This window comes from Poeciliopsis prolifica, unplaced genomic scaffold (assembly GCF_027474105.1).
Source record: "Poeciliopsis prolifica strain line A6 unplaced genomic scaffold, Auburn_PproV2 SCAFFOLD228, whole genome shotgun sequence".
Classification (NCBI taxonomy): Eukaryota; Metazoa; Chordata; class Actinopteri; order Cyprinodontiformes; family Poeciliidae; genus Poeciliopsis; species Poeciliopsis prolifica.
Genome location: NW_026562603.1, coordinates 77,510 through 87,500, shown reverse-complemented (window position 1 = coordinate 87,500; position 9,991 = coordinate 77,510). Strand labels below are relative to the sequence as shown.

The 9,991-nt window shown below is 44.0% G+C and overlaps 1 pseudogene; it reads right to left on the bottom strand.

Moving 5' to 3' along the window:
* LOC129357074 (leucine-rich repeat flightless-interacting protein 2-like) overlaps positions 1-5,647 on the bottom strand; it is a 37,074-nt pseudogene extending 31,427 nt beyond the window's left edge.
* Between the last annotated feature and the right edge of the window lie 4,344 nt (positions 5,648-9,991).

Here is a 9,991-nt window from a genome sequence, read left to right as displayed (position 1 = left end):
CTTTTATATAAACTGGGCTGGGAACATGAAGGTGATGCAAACCGAAACTTGAAGCAACATGTAGAAACTCTGATGATATCTGAGTCTGGCTCTTCGTGCTTCAGCCTTTGGATCCAAAGATCATGAAGGTCATCAGGTCAAAGAGAAAGAAGTAAAGCTGCAGAGGAAACTTTAATGAATCATTTCATTATCTCAAACCGGGGAGTTAGGTGGATCAACCTGATCTGACCTGGAAATGATTCTTATTTAAACTTTAAGCAGCCGACATGAAGCTTGTTACAGCAACCTGTCAGCTCCAGATGCTTAAATAAAAAAGAAGAAAATGACCCACTTCTACAGCTCAGAAAGGAAATGTACACGTTCGGTTTATTGACTCATGTTTGAGTTCCTCTTATTTACCAAATGATGACAGAAGAAATTGGGCACACAGCAGAACTTCAGCTGAAAAGAAGCTGCTTGAAATGTTTCAGTCCTGAAGCAGAACGTTTTTCTCTCATATGAAAACTTATTTATTTCTACAGCAACAGTAACACGTTGTCAAGGTACTTCTTAGAAAAATCATTTCAGTTCAATCGCACGTCCTTACAATTTCATTTTATTATTCAATTAGTTTGAAAAGTTTTCAAAGGAATCCCAGCTCGCTCCTCCTGACCAGAAGGGGGCGACAGCAGAGGAAAAAAAACATATTTAACAAAAAGAAGCCTCCAGCAGAACCAGAACCTGATTCAGAACCAACCAACAGTACAGGTTGGAGGTTTGAGAAGACAAAATGTTCTGGTCTAAAATCCAGCAGCAGTTCTGATGTTCAATAAAAATATCACTGATTCATATTTCTATTATTTTACTCATTTTACTCCAGGAACCAGTTTTACCTGCTGCATGGCCGGCGGCTGCACGGCCGGCTGCGGCGGCTGCACGGCCGGCGGCGGCTGCACGGCCGGCTGCGGCGGCTGCACGGCCGGCTGCGGCGGCTGCACGGGTGGAGAGGAAGAACTTGATAAAACCAAATCGTGAGTATCTTTATTCCTCACATTCAGGGTTCCTTCTAATATATTTTAATATTTTAATTCTTTGCTTCTTGGAACTTGAACTTTAAACTTTTAAAAGTTTTTTTCCAGCCAGCAGCTCTGGCTAGTTCTAGAAGCTAACTAGCTAACCAGATCATTTAAGGGATTAGATTATAGCGATGGATAACGTTTAATATTTCTGGCAGGAAATATTTTTCATAAAATATTTAGATATAATAAAAAAGTTTAATAAACATCCCCAAACAAACTGATAAATAATCTGCTGATTTCAGGTGTATCCAGGAAATGATCAACTTTTGGGTTCAATAAATAAACAAGTTATTATTTATGGTTTAAATTTTCTCCCAATAAACTTTGAACATTTATTGATCAGAGCAGAAACAGAAGCAGCATTCAGTTTTCTTCTTTTACCCTTAATATGGCACCGATTCACAACTTCTGTCATCATGAGGAGTTTAACTGAAAAAACACTTGATTCTCATCCCCGGTTCTGAAGGACCCGGTTCTGAAGGACCCGGTTCTGAATGACCCGGTTCTGAAGGACCCGGTTCCGGTCCAGCAGTTTGGTTAAATCACAGCTAACATTTCCTCCAGTCCAACCGAAGGACATCAAAGTGTTTAGTTTGAGTTTTGATGTTTTTAATTCCAGAAATTAACTGTTTTGTTTTTGGTGATTTTGAATCATTGAGACGTTTGAGTCTCTAAAAGTGGATAAAAAACCTGGAGATTAAGAATGAATGTAACTTTTCCTGTTCCATCTGCATGGAGTCGAATTCGAACCAGCAGCAGATGCATGAAAATATGATAATTAATTAGATTATTGTGTTGCTGACGGCATCCAGACTGGAAATGGAGACGGACAGAGAGAGGACAGGAGGTCCAACAGGACTTACAGACGGACGGCTGATGAACCTGAACCAGGAAGCTTCTGGACCTCAGCATGTGGTCGGACTGGATCGTCCAGCTTGTCTCCCCTGAACCAGGAAGTTAGTTTCACCCGTTTCTGATCAGAAAGGAGAATCTATCTGGGCCGGTTCCGCCGCCTCCTCTACAGCTATTTATACCAACCTACATCGGACTGGGTTCATCAGAACCGCTCCCATTAGCAGGACGGCTGCCCCCGGAGAGGAAACCAGCAGGACCCTGATAAAATCTATTTTCCTCACACAGGCCGACCCGAAACAACGAGAATTTAAGTCAGAGCAGCTTCACCCAAACCGGACCGACCAAACCGGACCGACCACAACGGACCGACCAAACCGGACCGACCACAACGGACCGGCATCGACACCTGATACAAAGAGACAGGAGTGATTTCAGAACCAGCTTTAATCACAAAGACGCACTGAAAAGCTTTTGCTCCAATCACTGCTTATCGATACCGACTGGTTAACGATACCGACTGGTTCTCGATACCGACTGGTTAACGATACCGACTGGTTCTCGATACCGACTGGTTATCGATACCGACTGGTTCTCAGTCATTTTACTGTGATTTAATTTTAAAATTGACAGAAACAAGCAGCAGCTCTAGAAGTGAAACTTCACCTCCTGATTTAAACCTCATGTGAAAAATGTTTCACTGAACAACAAGAATTTATTTACGCAACAGAAAATCACAAATATTCCTGTGAAGCAACTGGCTGGAGGTTCTGGTCACCCGGTTTCTGCCAGAGACCCGACTGCAGGTTCTGAGTGAGGTCCGGTCCACAGGTCCAACATGATTTGGTTCCAGCTAGACTGAAGGATATTAAATCTGAATTAATGTCGCATGTCGTCCGTCATCTATGAGCATTTCAGCGAATCTGAAAGAGGAAATCTTCATCAGTGAGATTTACTCTGCTGGAATCTGAACACACAGACCAACATGACCAGTTCTGGACCGGTTCTGAGAACTGGACCAGCTGAAGCTGTGAGACACAAACCGGTCCCCCGCCCTCCTTCAGGAGAGAACTCCTCCACGCTCTACAAACAGGAAGTAGTTAGCGATAGCAATCTGCGCGGCCGAGCCCGAGATGATGTCACCCAGAGGAAACAGCCAGAGGCCGCGCTTCCTTTTAAGGAGCCGAGCCGAGCCGCAGCCAGAACCCTGAGTGGGTCAGGAAGTAACAGGCGGTTCCGTCAGCCAGAAGTCAAAACGCTTCATGGAGGTTTGTGAGAATCGCTGATGGTTCCAGGAAGGACTGGACCAGTTAAAGATTAGCTGTTTGTTCAGCCCTGAGCATTAAAGATTAACTGGGTCGGGTCGAGCCGGGTCGGGTCGAGCCGGGTCGGGTCGAGCCGGGTCGGGTCGAGCCGGGTCGGGTCGAGCCGGGTCGGGTCGAGCCGGGTCGGGTCGAGCCGGGTCGGGCTGCAGGACTCATCGTCACATTGTCCTTCATCCAGATGCAGCTTTGCTAGCCAGCCACCATCCTGGTTAAGCAGGAAAAGGAAAATTTAAAGGTTCTGCATTTCCACACCAAACACTCCACAGTTTTCACACTAAAACTTGGACTAGGACAAAAGGCAGCAGCTGCTGGTCAGCTGCTAAACTGCTTCATTCCAGGGTCCATGAAGCCGTTTCATTCCAGCGTTTTGTACCTGGAGTTTGTCGGTTTTGGTTTAAACATGAAATATTAAAGTTCTTTGGTTTGATTCCTGAATCTCTTCGGGTTTCGGTCAAATCGTTTCCACCTTCATTTTCATAAACGCGTCTCTTTAAATATGGCGCCAAATGTCGTTTTGTGCGAACGGCGCTTCAGACACGAGGTCCAGAAGAAGTTCTGCTCGGTTCTTCGTGACCCAAACAGAACAGGTGAAAGCTGCACTTTTATTCTGAAAGTCTGCTGGTTTCCCACCTGTTCCCCTCAGGTCCAAAAGCGGCGCCGGCAGCTGACCCGTCAGACCCGTCTATTTTTAAAGCTCTTCAGTGGAACGGGCCGAGGCATCAGCGCCGACATTCCGACCCGTCAGAACCTCAGAGGGAACCAGTTCTTCCTCCAGACCGGACCGGGTTCATCTCACAGGTTCTGTTCGGGTCTCATGCATTAGAGCCATGAAGCTCTCAGCAGAAAACCCAATAGAACCCAACAGAACCCCACAGAACAACACACGGGTCGGTTCTGAGTCTCAGGTCCGTTCATCAGAACTCTGGTTCTTCCTGTTCTGCAGTGATGCATTCTGGGTCTTAACCTGAGGAAATGCTTCAGCCTGATGGTGTCATCCAGGTCCAGAACCAACCAGAACCCAACTGCCCTGCAGGAGAACAAACCAGCAAAATGCGGCGCCGCCCGGCGGAACCAGAGTCCAACAGAACCTAGAGAGCCGGACCTCAACCAGCTGCTGGTTCGACCCGTTTACAGGCAGACTGTCAGTTCTGAACGGTTCTGTTAAACCATGTTCTGTTTAACGGGTCCAATCTCCACTGAGGACAGAAGGTTCTGAAGAACAAAGGTCCAACAGCACAACCATCAGACACCAAACGGGTCAGAACCTGAGCGGTTCAGCTGGTCTGGGCCGACCCGATTCCAGCAGAACCACCCGGGTTCTGAGGCAGAACTTTACCCTCATGTGAAGCATAAATTCTGAGTTTCATTTCTGGTCACAGAACCAACCTTCAGAACCAGAACCGGAGAGTCCGGAGAGCAGAATCGGTCCGGTTCTGGTTCTGGTTCTGGGAAACCACCGAGGTTGTTAAAATGGCTCTGAAAACATCTTGATGGAGGAGAAGAAGGTTGGAGGAACTGAGGCTCCGCCCTCAGGGCGCCCCCTGTTGGGATATTTATTTCTCTTTTTGGAGAAACTGCATGGAGACATTTTGGATCATCAGAACCATCAGAACCATCAACTAGAACTTTTACTGTGTAACACACAGGGGGCGCCCTCACTCACCAACAAACATTTCAAAACATATTTGAGCTGCAATTTTTACCAATTTTCATAATAACAATACAGATTATCAAACTATTATTAATTAGCATCAGAGCTAACTGATGCTTTCTGCTGCTGTAAACACCAGCAGGGGGCCCTGGGCCCCATCCATGCCAGAACCGCCTCTGGTAACTGGCGGGTTTGGACCTGGAGCACGTGGTGCTGTGCGCAGTTGGTGGCCCAGTCAAAGCCCACTCACCTCTCTGGCGATCAGGTTGAGGGCATCGTCCTCCGCGGGTGGACCTCTCCTTGTTGGTGGACCGCTTCCGTCCCGTCCCCTGGGTCCCCATATGTCCGTGTCGGTGTTTGTCTTCAGCAGCTCGGGTCGGTTCGGGTCGCTACTAATCCGAACCGGGTCGGCTGGAGCAGCTGGAGCCTCTCATGTGTCTCGAAAATGTCAAGTCAGAGGAACCGAAGAGACGATCGGCTCATTGTAACATCCGTTCTTTCAGTCGCTCCTTCCTGTGTTTCCGAACCGCAGCGAAGTTCTGTTCGGTCCGAAACCTGCGACCCAAAGCTGCGCTCACACCGACCTCACGGTCCGACCCGGCCGGTCCGGACCGGTTCGGTTCGGTCTCTGGCTGAAATAAAAACAGAACCAGAACTTTTCCAGAGAGCCGAACTGACGCTCACCAGCGTGGAAACGTGACGCAGCTGCAGCGGAAGACTCGAACCTGCCGCACTAAAAAGTTCACCGCGCGGTGCCTTCATGGATCGTCGGAATATTCAGTTAGCTACAGTAACGCAGCAAAAACTCAACAACTGGCGAACTGGAGACAAGAGATACGTCACTATGACGTCACTATGCAACATTATTATAATAATAAAAATAAACCATTGTTTAAAAATGTACAGCTTCTGCTCGTCGGTTATACAATAATGCTAACTACTGGTTCTGGTTCTGCTGGGTTCTTCCTAAATGGATTCCTTCTTTTCATGTCACTCAGGAGGAAACATTGATGCAAAGTCCGACCATCACAGGAAGGATTTCTACCTGGTGACCCAGAACAGCAGCTCTTCCTGACCCCATTAGGAAGGAAGGAAGGAAGGAAGGAAAGAAGGAAGGAAGGAAGGAAGAAAGGAAGGAAGGAAGGACGGAAGAAGCAACAATGCGTTAATATTTATTCATGTCATTAGTGATCCGAACCTGAGTCCAAATGAAGTAGATTAATCTTCATATTTGCGTTTCTGTGTTCAGAATAAAATATTTTAAACCAACCGCCTCTAATAAGCTTGTATTCTCCGAGCCTCACCTGAAAGCAGCATCAATGCTGGACTCCAGAAGCGTTCAGGGATTCAGTTTGAGTGGGAAAGCTCAGCCCCGCTCAGCCCGCTGAGCTATTTTTAATGATGACCACTGGGCTCTAAAACTGGCCGCAGATTCTTAAACAGAGTCACGGCCGGTTCGGCCACACGGTCCGGAACAGGAAACAAGTGGACCTGTCACTTTATGACGAGGGTTTATGAACATTTAGAGACATATGTTGAATTCAGTTCCTTTGTAAAGAGTCACCAAAGAGAAAAAAGCTCAAAATCAACTTTTAGATGATGATTAATTGTCAACATTCACCACGAGAAGCTTCTTAAAAAAACTAAATCGTTTTTTTAAGAAAATGTCCACTTTGCTTCTGGGAGGGAAGACTGACCAGCTGCAGCCTGTGGCGAGCCAGCAGCAGAACCTGGTATGTAAGGAGCACCACTGTAGTAGCTTGCCGCCCCTCAGTCTCTGTAGGCCCCGCCTCCCAGTCTGTAGGCCCCGCCCCTCGGTCTCTATAGGCTCCGCCCCTTAGTCTCTGTAGGCCCCGCCTCCCAGTCTGTCGGCCCCGCCCCTCGGTCTCTTGGCTCCGCCCCTCGGTCTCTGTAGGCTCCGCCCCTCGGTCTCTGTAGGCTCTGTAGGCCCCGCCTCCCAGTCTGTCGGCCCCGCCCCTTGGTCTCTCTAGGCTCCGCCCCTCAGTCTCTGTAGGCTCCGCCCCTCAGTCTCTGTAGGCCCCGCCTCCCAGTTTGTAGGCCCCGCCCCTCTGTCTATCTAGGCTCCGCCCCTTAGTCTTTGTAGGCCCCGCCTCCCAGTCTGTCGGCCCCGCCCCTTGGTCTCTCTAGGCTCCGCCCCTCAGTCTCTGTAGGCCCCGCCTCCCAGTCTGTCGGTCCCGCCCCTCGGTCTCTCTTGGCTCCGCCCCTCGGTCTCTGTAGGCCCCGCCCCTCGGTCTCTCTAGGCTCCGCCCCTCGGTCTCTGTAGGCTCCGCCCCTCTGTCTCTCTAGGCTCCGCCCCTCGGTCTCTCTAGGCTCCGCCCCTCGGTCTCTCTAGGCTCCGCCCCTCGGTCTCTCTAGGCTCCGCCCCTCGGTCTCTCTAGGCTTCCCCTCTATAGTGAAATTCGCCGGGGGCGGGGCTAAGCCTTCACTGGGGGTCAATTACACTTAAAAGTTTTCAGTTTACTGAGAGGACATAAAATACCCATCATACCAGAACCAGTGATGATCAGCATCACTGGGTCAGGAAGGAGAAACACAGACGCAGCTAAAAAACTCAAAATCTCCCAAGTGTTTTTGTTTAGTTTCAGGTACTAATATGTGATTTTATAATGTAATAAGAGTTACGGTTATGTAATATCTGAGTCAACTTGAAATAAGACTAAACTAATTTATAAGTAACTTTTCAGGGAGAAACAGGAGATTGTTTTCAGTCAATAGTTTCTTAAAATGATTCATTAAAAAAACAAAGTCTTTCCACTGGCAGAGATTTTCACTGAAAACATTTGAAACATTTTCCTCGCGTGGAATTTGTTGTTGTTAAAATAAATACGTTATTTTCTGGTTCTGACTTTGGCCCAGTTCTCCACTGGGTTTCTAAACATGAGTAATGCTGCCCCCTGGTGTTCACATGGTGTATCCGCAGGTGGTTCGGAAACTCGGATCATCTGGACCTCAGAACCTTCTGATTTCTTTGGGTCCGGTGGAGCAGCCTGCAGCAGGAAGTGACATCACTTTTATTTCTCCTAAATTTTTATTTTGAAAGGTCAGTTCAGGAAGTCGCTTCTTGATGAGTCTCGAGGGAAACAAGAATGGATCATTTCAAGTGTTCTGGTCCAGAATCTGGTTCAGGATTTTTGGGAAAAAGCAGAAATTGACCGTTAAGCTGCTGCAGTTCATGAGGTTTATGATGTTTATGAGGTTTATGATGTTTATGAGGTTTATAATGTTTATGAGATTTATGATGTTTATGAGGTTTATAATGTTTATGAGATTTATGATGTTTATGAGGTTTATAATGTTTATGAGGTTTATGATGTTTATGAGGTTTATAATGTTTATGAGGTTTGTGATGTTTATGAGGTTTTTGATGTTTATTATGTTTATGAGGTTTATAATGTTTATGAGGTTTATGATGTTTATGAGGTTTATAATGTTTATGAGGTTTTTGATGTTTATGAGGTTTATGATGTTTATGAGGTTTGTGATGTTTATGAGGTTTATAATGTTTATGAGGTTTTTGATGTTTATGAGGTTTTTGATGTTTATGATGTTTATGAGGTTTATGATGTTTATGAGGTTTGTGATGTTTATGAGGTTTGTGATGTTTATGAGGTTTATGATGTTTATGAGGTTTATAATGTTTATGAGATTTATGATGTTTATGAGGTTTATAATGTTTATGAGCGTTTTTGATGTTTATTAGGTTTATAATGTTTATGAGGTTTTTGATGTTTATGAGGGTTTTGATGTTTTTGATGTTTATGAGGTTTATGATGTTTATGAGGTTTATGATGTTTTTGATGTTTATGAGGTTTATGATGTTTATGAGGTTTTTGATGTTTGATGTTTGTGATGTTTATGAGGTTTATAATGTTTATGAGGTTTTTGATGTTTATTGTGTTTATGAGGTTTATGAGGTTTATGATGTTTATGAGGTTTGTGATGTTTATGATGTTTATGAGGTTTATGATGTTTATGAGGTTTATAATGTTTATGAGGTTTGTGATGTTTATGAGGTTTGTAATGTTTATGAGGTTTGTGATGTTTATGATGTTTTTGATGTTTATGAGGTTTATGATGTTTATGAGGTTTTTTGATGTTTATGAGGTTTGTAATGTTTATGAGGTTTGTGATGTTTATGATGTTTTTGATGTTTATGAGGTTTATGATGTTTATGAGGTTTTTGATGTTTATGATGTTTTTGATGTTTATGAGGTTTATGATGTTTATGAGGTTTTTGATGTTTATTATGTTTATGAGGTTTATGATGTTTATGAGGTTTATGAGGTTTGTGATGTTTATGAGGTTTGTGATGTTTATGATGTTTTTGATGTTTATGAGGTTTATGAGGTTTGTGATGTTTATGAGGTTTGTGATGTTTATGAGGTTTATGAGGTTTTTGATGTTTATGAGGTTTATGATGTTTATGAGGTTTTTGATGTTTGATGTTTGTGATGTTTATGAGGTTTATAATGTTTATGAGGTTTTTGATGTTTATTGTGTTTATGAGGTTTATGAGGTTTATGATGTTTATGAGGTTTGTGATGTTTATGATGTTTATGATGTTTATGATGTTTATGAGGTTTATAATGTTTATGAGGTTTGTGATGTTTATGAGGTTTGTAATGTTTATGAGGTTTGTGATGTTTATGATGTTTTTGATGTTTATGAGGTTTATGATGTTTATGAGGTTTTTGATGTTTATGAGGTTTGTAATGTTTATGAGGTTTGTGATGTTTATGATGTTTTTTGATGTTTATGAGGTTTATGATGTTTATGAGGTTTTTTGATGTTTATTATGTTTATGAGGTTTATGATGTTTATGAGGTTTATGAGGTTTGTGATGTTTATGAGGTTTGTGATGTTTATGATGTTTTTGATGTTTATGAGGTTTATGATGTTTATGAGGTTTTTGATGTTTATGAGGTTTGTAATGTTTATGAGGTTTGTGATGTTTATGATGTTTTTGATGTTTATGAGGTTTATGATGTTTATGAGGTTTTTGATGTTTATTATGTTTATGAGGTTTATGATGTTTGAGGTTTATGATGTTTATGAGGTTTGTGATGTTTATGAGGTTTGTGATG